This window comes from Larimichthys crocea, chromosome IX, assembly GCF_000972845.2.
Source record: "Larimichthys crocea isolate SSNF chromosome IX, L_crocea_2.0, whole genome shotgun sequence".
In the NCBI taxonomy this organism is placed as follows: Eukaryota; Metazoa; Chordata; class Actinopteri; family Sciaenidae; genus Larimichthys; species Larimichthys crocea.
In genome coordinates, this window is record NC_040019.1 from 12,343,391 (window position 1) to 12,353,057 (window position 9,667).

A 9,667-nucleotide genomic window follows, 5' to 3' on the forward strand; every position below is an offset into this window, starting at 1 on the left:
ACTGACCAAGACAGCACCATGGAAGGAGCCGACTGTAGTGATGCACAGACTCCCACAACCTCAACACCAGATGAAACCCCAAAATTAGAAAATGCCTCATCACCAGGTACTACCCCACCACCAGGCACAGTCACACCAGCAAAAGCACCGATGCAGGAATCCACCTTGAAGTTAATAGATCCAGGCTTCGAACCCAAAGAGGGCCCGTACCCACAATGGATCAAGAACGTCACCAGAGACTGTGTGTATAAACAGTTAAGAAGCCTAAACCCATGCTTTTGGAACACCGGGAAGAAGTGTGATGGTCAGAATTACATGGTCATAACACCAGCTACCAGACCATGGTTCATGGACCAGAAAGGGGCATATGGTACCATACCAAATGCGTACCACGAAGATTGGCTGAATAGCACCTTGCCCTGGATATGGGTCACACCGCTACAGCACTTAGTAGGGGCTTTCCCTGAGGGACAACGGTGGACAGGCTTGGGACTCAAAGGGCTGTACAAAACAGATATGTATGTCCAAAAGGTCCCAAGACCCAACGACTTAACATCAGTGCCTAGTGGGGATTTCCAGAATGTAGACCGATGCGTAGCAGAGAGGATTTTCCAGGACCTGAATAACACAGTGTTCGTGAGTGACGGTAAATCACCTCGATGCCCACTTAACCAAGTGCGAACAACGGCATGGGCGCATTGGATCTACGATTGTAGCGGACTGAGAGCCAATAAAACCGTAAAAGGGGTCCTACAAGCCTGGAAAGAAGGGTACCGAAGAGACTCTAAGTCGACATGGTGGGGACTGGAGCAAGATGAAGTGAGACGCTGGGTCGTGCCATGCTTAGTAAACACCAGCAGTTATTGGCTGAAGTACCAGTACATCGCTACAGTCTATTCGAAAGACCGAGACATATGGCCGGGGATGTGGAGCAAACCCGTGCCCGTAGTTAGTCCAAGACCATGGGCTATGAGTTGTAACCATGCCAACAGCACTTGCATGGTCAGTCTTGCAAGAAGGCACTGTCAACATGTTCCAGGATGGAAGATACACTGCCTGCAGCACTACAAAGGTGAGTACGACACCCATGGGAGCCAAGTGGTCTGGAAAAAGATAAAGGATGAGTGGATAAGAGCATACCCCCCGGGGGTCGGATGTGCCAAAGTAATCCTGGGACATGGAATGTCAAAAAGAAAAGAAGTACTGGGAAAGACGGTACCATTTGTAGCTGACCCAACAATCATAATAGCAGAAGGACATGCCTTCCGAAGGAGCCTGTGTGAGGGCAAAGAAACCACTGGGTATGAATGGCTAGGACCGAATCGGATCTACAACAACGGGACCTGTCACTCCCCGGCAGAACACTGGATGCACTGTGGAAAAACATGAGTGCACCTGGATCGAGAGAGCGGGAATGGCAGTCAAGGGGGTTGCAACGGCAGCAATCGAGGAGGCCACGGTAATCATTGAAGAAGGAGTTGGAGTAATAAAGAGCTGGATAACTAACCTACTCGCCCAACTGTGGCCCTATCTGCTGATGCTCGTTGGCCTCGTGATAGCAGGAGCAATAGTAGCCGCCCTAGTCAAGGGCGGGGCTAAAGCAATCACATGCCCAAGGAGAAAATCCGCAAAGAAGGAAGAAGACAAGAAACCCCTCCTCTGGAAAGGGGAGGAGCAAGATAGCGTATAAAAACTCAACCCCGGCACGCCCTAGCCAGTTGCAGTCCCGGAACTCTACGAAGAAGCAGCATAGGCAGCCTTGGTAAACAGATAAGTGAGAAAATACAGAACCAGCAACGGAAGAAGAAAAAGATTCATTGAACATGGCTAACAACACCACAGATGCAGTCAGTACAGCTCTATTCCGAGTGAGTACAGCAGATTTCTATGCTCTTCTGGCGATATGGCTGATCCACTGCTGCACTGGCCACTGGAGCCCCGATCAACCGCTAAGAATACTGGCTTTACTACAAGGGTGTGCGAGGGTGGTCATCCTCAGTATGTGGGGTGGAGTGCAGGACTTAGGAGTCTCCATGTTTGCAACCTACATGCTGGGCCGCCTTACCATATCCACCGATCGGAAGAGGATCTGCCAAGGCACAGCAATTGTGCTCTGGATGATCCTGGACACTTCAAAATTGCCAGTACACTATGCGAAGCCCTGATAATCATAGGCGTATTAAGCCACGTGGCCTACCTGACCACGGGCCTACAAGAAAGAAGAAGAGGGCGTTGGCTGATCAAGCTCGTCGCTGCTACCCTCTGGTGCCTAGGTTGGGGCGTAATAGCAGTTTTGTATTGGATGAAACGAGTTACCCAGATAGTGGTGGTCATGTGGCTCATGACCTACGCCGCCTTCTTCCCTAGATCCAGAACTACCAGCAGCCCGGGACCAAGCCCGCCGATTACCCTGCGATCCCCCTGGCTGGCTGCAATAGCTCAAAGACGTGCCGCGGGAAGAGAATAGAAGGACTCTGAAAAGAGCACATGCTGCTGAAACTAAACAATGTGTTATTCTACCATAACAGAACGGAGCGGGCTGTATCCGCTGTGGACTCACCCTGGACCAGGCCAAAATCCTCTGGGATGTTACGCCTGCATTGTGGTGCACTGAGTGCTACGTGGGCCATTTTCCCATCCAATCGGCAAGAGGCATAATGAGTCGCAAAGATGGGCTCTACACGCCGATGATAGTACCAGAGCTCCCAATGGACCTCGAAACCAGAGCCGAGGTGGTCTGGAATTCGCTGAAGGCAGAGTCCGGGAGGACGGCAGTTGTAACAGAATACCCCAATGGTATCCATTATCCGGTCTACACCAAGATATGGGAGTTCCCGGGGGGAGAGCGAGTGTCCACGGCACATCTGACTGACGGATGGTTCGTGGCAGTAGGACCCCGGTTGCCCCCACTTCGGACAGCCACTGGAAACAACCGCGGACCAACGAAACCAGTGACCCGTGCGGTGGAAACGCAGACTGAATGGATGGTGTGGTGCTGGGAAGACAGAGCGGGCGAGATTTCTGAAATTGAACCCATGGCGGTGGATAACTTAGCAGTGGAGGCCAACCCGGACATCGAACCTGAGCCACCGCAGCGACCCCCTAGCATCCCAACCACACCACCGGAGGAGCCACCAACCCTGCAAAGGGAGGATCCCGTGTCCAAGGCATACCACGAGGCCTAAGGAATAGGCGTCAGGAGCAGCGGGGGATCTCAAGGAGGGGGTGTCAAGTAAGTTGAGATCCCTGATCCGCCGACACTGCGAAGAGGTTAATGTGATAGTCATGGGGACTTTCTAGTATGACTGGTAATGGCATAAACCTTCGGACATTTTGGGACTTTCCACTTCTGAGCTGGACAATTGGGGACTTTCTGTCTGAGTGTGAGTGATACATAAAGAGAAAAATGAGCTAAACTGAAATATGATCAATGATGATTCTGTATTAAAGGATGTAAGCATGAAATGTTAAAATGAGTGTAACCATAAGGAAAAGATTGTGATTATAACTGTGTTTTGAATCTGACTACTAGAGATTGTGAAATCATTGCAGCAGCTAGTAGCTAAGTGAGTAACCATAACAAAATCATGCTGAGAGGTTGGGCCAAGAAATGGTGAGTAACTGGACCAGAGGGAAAGGACAAGTGAAGCAAACAGGAAACATCTGGAGGAATGAACAAGGAGGATGAGCTACCACCTAATATGGTTGGACTCTGGCAAGTGACTCATTGTAGCCTGATAGGGGGAAATCCAACAAGTAGGGAGTATAAGAGCCACTGCACAACGGAGATCGGGGTTATCCTCGTCAGTCGGCACCCAAGTTTGAGACATGCTGGACGACAGACCAAAACGGGAGCATTGAATCTACGGACTTAAACTCTAAACCACTGAGAAGGAACAGACGAACAGCCTAACATCGCAAAGAGAAGAATCTGGGGAGCCACAGCTGGCAAGAGGGAGCCGAGCGAAGGAGGAATAACCACCCCAACCCGGCTGTGGGTCTCAACTGGACCAACCAGAATTCTTTTCGTGTTCATCCTGCCAAGAAGAAACTGGGGAGGTCGGGACTTTCGGGGCTTTGGACAAAGCCAGGGACTCTCGATGAAATCCAGCAGTTTAGCAGTCGTGAAAGGATTGGATCGACTGATCACCGCTTCACCCTTTCCCTCCCTCTCTCCAAATTGGACCGACCTCAGTAACTCAGCAACAGCCTTCGCATCAGGTTATCAAATTTATTAATATAAGGATAGCGATTTTAGAGGATAGGATTAATCAGATCTGAATGAATTAAACTGTATGCTTGCCCTTGCTAAACTTTGCAATAAATATATCCACTGCAGTTAAAGATTAAGTTGTGGACCTCACATTTATGACATCTCCTACAGGGCGTAATCATGAGGTATAGTGTGTTTAACATCAAATAAGGTTCTAATAGGTTACTCTAGCCCACTGAAATTAACGAACCCTTGGGGCTCACTGTCCGAGCCACTAAAAAATATCCTAGCACCATACCAAGTGCACAGATCAATGAGAGGAGAGCTGCCGTGAACGCACGCGGCTAGTGTAGTATTTGACCCACAGGGGCTATTCGGTCAGGTGCTATACTAGAGTAAGCAGGGTAGACGTGCGGATGAAGGCAGTTAGAAGCTAGGCGAATCTCCTCGCCACCAGCTCAAACAGTCCTCTAAACCGTCCCGATAGGGTAAGACCCACGGGCTTGAGGATCGGACCCGTGAGACGGAGAGCTGGGCCGAAACCACCTGTACAGGGGTAACGCGGGATCTAACAAGAGATACAGAGATGCCATCTGGTGGCCAAAGATTAGCCAAGCAGTGACAGACAAAGTGCTGTTATGTTCTCATTGTAACAAACACAAACCAAGCCAGCATCGTGAACCACTCATTACCACACCGCTGCCTGAACTCCCTTGGCAGAAACTTGCAGCAGACTTGTGTGAGTTTAAAGGAAGAAACTTCCTAGTAGTTATGGACTACTACTCGAGATGGCTGGAGATACTGAGCCTTACAAAGACCACAAGTGAAACAGTCATGAGCAAGTTAATGAGCATTTTCACACGATTTGGACTTCCGGAAGAACTGATTACTGATAACGGCCCTCAGTTTGCCTCTCAGCAGTTCAGGGATTTTATGTCCAAATATGACATACAGCATACAACTTCAAGCCCGTACTATCCCCAGGCCAATGGGTTGGCCGAGCGTGCAGTACGAACAGCCAAAAGCATCTTGAGACAACCAGACCCTCAGCTTGCTCTTCTGAGTTACCGGGACACTGCTACAGAACCGACGAAAGAGAGTCCAGGCAGACTCCTTATGGGAAGGAGACTACGGACCACAGTCCCCAAGCTCAATCACCTGTTGAGGCCAGCTTGGCCTGATTTGTCGTTTGTGAAGCTGAACGATGCAAAAGCTAAAAGAACCTATGAAAGAACGTACAACAGGAGATACACAGCAAAGCCACTTCCTGCTGTTGGTGTGAGTGACAAAGTACGTCTCAAAACTGACACTGAAAAGGAATGGAGCCAGTCTGGGGTTGTCCAGGCTACAAGTTCAACACCACGTTCATTCGTTGTGAAAATGCCTGGAGGAGAAACCATCAGACAGAACCGCAGGCAATTGCAAATTTTCAACAAAGAACTTGATGAGACTCAACCAGTGACAAGCTCAACTTTACCAGACCGCAGTGTTATCACTCACAATGTTCCAGACCCTGCTGGTCTTAAACCAGAGACACACACACCTGGAGTCAAAGTGACACCCTCTGGACGTGTTGTGAAACCTGTTGTCAAGCTGACTCTTTAGTTAGTTGGAAGGGAAGCCAAGTGGGGCAGAATAATCCCCTTTCCCGTTCCACCAGGGAGTGGTAGTCCACCCACTATCCTGTAGCCTAAAAATGTGTTTTATTATGTTACAGTAGTAGCAACTTAAAAGTTCCCGTTCAAGCTGAACGCCAGCTGAATGGCAGCCGTCTTCCAGCTGAGTTCCAGCTGGCTCCCTGCCAAGTCCCGTGAACGGAGAGACCCCCCTCCTTCTCCTGGGCGTGTCTATTTTTTACTGTAACTCCACCCACTCATGTGATTACAGGGTATGACCAGGAGATGGCGCTTCTCTCACAGAACTTATTTACAGTTGTTCTACCTGGAGATGACGTAGCTTACACACCTCGTTAGCATTCTCGTTGCTCAACCTTTTGTTTGCGCTTACAGTAACAGGCTTATTGGTCTCCCAGTGTCACAGATCACAGAGCGGAAAATGCAGCTGGTTTGACTACTGCATACTGTACAGTAGCCGTATGATTTGAGCGTGTACATGAATTGAAATTAAATTTAAGGTGTTTATATCTAACATGTCAGCATTCACCAAATCAACAACATCTAGTCTGTTCTGTCTTTACTAGTGGTGGGCTGTTATCTGCGTTAACGTGAGACTCTTATCAGGCGATAAAAAAAATATCACCATTAATCTATTCGCAAAGCTGTTCCAGCCTCTCAGGTCGCTTTTTTACTTTTTGACTTTTTTCTTTTTTGTTCGTTTTTGTTTTCTTCACTGTAACTCCGTGGAGTCCTGATCTCTATAGCAGTTTAGAGAGTTTTGTGCTTTTGTCGTGTTTTTCTCATGGTTTTTCTTGGTGATGTTTTTTAAATGCCGCTTCCACCTGGACAGCTGCCTTTGTTTACTCTGGGAAACAGCTGATCGCGCTAATGCCGGCTGGCACTGGCGCAATCAGCTGTTCGATTGGCGCATTAATCTATGGCCACCACTAGTCTTTGCATAATTACAGGAGCGTCTCTTCTCTTGTGTTCGTGCCTCTCTCTCGCTTATCTGCATGTAAACAACAAACTAACCCTTAAAAAAGTTACAAAAAACGGTTCGGACGTCTCAGGGCTGCCAGGCCTGTGTGTCAGACCTGCAGATACAAGCTATGGTTTATTTTTAATTAACAGTTTATTTGGAGGGGAGGGCTCGTTGTTATTGTGCGCACATAGAGCTGCAGGAAGCCCTTTGTTATGCAGGTATTTACTGTAGTGCACGCTTTAGGCCAGGTAAACCATACAAACCTCATTAGCATCTCACTGTTTGCACTTGATGGGCTTTTTGGTCTCCCAGTGTCACAGATCACAGAGCGGAGAATGCAGCTGGTTTGAGTACTGCATACTATACAGTAGCCTTGTGATTTTGAGTGTGTTCATGAACATGAATGACTCCTTTTCATTTTCGTCCATTCCATAGGCTAAATGGCGTAAATGGAAAGAATATTGTAGTGACCCGGAACAATGAAACTACGAAGCAACTGGTTTTGCTGGACTTTATTCCTAATCTGGAACACAGGCTCCTGTGGCCGTAGCCAACGGCAAAAAAACAATAAAACCAGGCAAGCACAGCAGCCTATAACATTAACACATTAGCTACTTCGTGCCCCTCATCGCCATGGCAACTGCCATGACTGACAGGCTTCACAGCCTCTAACAACGCCACCCCCCCAGGCGTCACCCCATACACTGCAGCCTAACTTACTGAACACAACTCAACAGCCACAGTGTATACACAGCCCGTTACAATATGTATGAAATAAGTGAAGTATGTTTGGTCTTAATAAAGTTTGCAGTATATATGTTATGTTTTTATTCTACATGGACACCACTGTTTATTTTCCACTATGCCTCCCTCCATTATAATAATACACGGCACAGCTTTTTAAAGTCCAGAGAGAAGTCTGTTGCAAAAGTCCACGGTGACTCTCCTTTGCCAAAACGTCTGTATGTCCTCGACGAGCTCCTGTTTTGTGCCTGGCTTAGCCTCCTTGCGAATAAAGTGTTTCATGGAATGCCTAAATATATGTTTGATGGTTTCGTAAGCTTATACTGCAAACTTTATTAAAACCAAAAACACTTGACTTATTTCATACTTGATTCACCCGTAATTCTTTCGATTTGCGCTTTATACCATTTAGCCTATGGTCACTGTTTAAATCAACAACATCTAGGCTATGTTACGGACGTTACGAGCGGAGTTTTCTTTAATAACGCGTTTATGTTGGCATGTTCTTGTTGCTGCCTCACTGTTATCTTATCACAACTTTTTTTTTTTCCATCAACTGATCCGCTGATCAGCTGATCAGCTCACCCCAGCGTATCTGTTCAGATGTGTCTTTAGACAGTCGACGGTGAGAGCGGAACATCACTGCTCCTTCCCGTGGACAAATGAGGCATTGCAGCTGGTTTTCAAACAGACTGCTTAGGGGCGTTTCCAGTCGGGGCCTCACTGACTACGTCATCGCGGGGGATTACATTTCGGTCACGCACCAGCCAAGGACCTGTGACGGACCTGTGACGGAGCAGCCACGGTCCCGTCACGGTTCCGTCACGGAAACACGGGAACTTTTAAGTTGCTACATCTGTATGTATGATTGAGTTGCTTAAAAAAAAAAGGGATGGATGAATGAGAAGGGTTGATAAAATAATTTGTTTATTACCTGAAATGAGGGAAGTGTTCATTTGAGTGACTTGAAATTTAAAGTTACTATTCAGAATATGTTTCAGAAGTAATCGTTAAAGTTTAGAATTCATAATATGATGCAGAGTATTCATTTGAATTTAAAAGGGGGAGATGTGGCGTAAGTCAGCTTTGTGTTTATATGAGCACGCTCCCAGAGTTGCCAGTAGAGGGTGCTACGAGAATGTTTACTGTGACTCATGCAGTTCTTCTTCATAAATAAAGTACCGAGTTGATGCTTAGCAGCACGAGCCTCCGTCCGTCTTTGATGTATCTAAAACCCACATATCACAGTGTGTAAAGCAGAAAATGTGTGGAAAAAAGGTGGAAGAAACCTCAGGAAGAGCCACAGAGGAGTGATCCCTCTCCCAGGACGGACAGACGTGCAATGGATGTCACGTGTACAGGACAAATCAACACAAACATATTGTACAATTACAATAACTGACAAAATGACAATGAATTACAATGACTGACAAAATGACAATGAATTACAATGAATGATAAAATGACAATGAATTACAATGAATGATAAAATGACAATGAATCACAATGAATGACAAAATGACAAAGAATTACAATGAATGATAAAATGACATTGAATTACAATGAATGATAAAATGACAATGAATCACAATGAATGATGAAATGACAATGAATCACAATGAATGACAAAATGACAATGAATCACAATGAATGATAAAATGACAATGAATTACAATGAATGATAAAATGACAATGAATTACAATGAATGATAAAATAATTACAGTAGCAGTGGAACCTGTGATAGAGATAGAGAGACACAGATGCACAGCAGCAGCAAGTCATCAACTAACTATAAACTGTAATGGAGATATGGTAACAATAATGACAGTAATAATATATGTAGTGGACGTCATGAAGGATCACAGCAGCAGCCACGATCCATGAGAACCTGCTGGACGAGAGAGCACAGAAACTCCAGGGAAAAGGTTTAGTTAGTGACATGCATTAATGAGACATGAATGTTTACAGATGGTGATGGAGGGAGAGAGAGATCAGATTTAATCCAATCCGGCCAGCATAATCCTGTCAGATCACTTTTGAAATACTGGGCCCAGGAGTATACAATGACCAACAATTGTGTGAAATGTGTTGTGTCCAGCAGATGGGGCAAT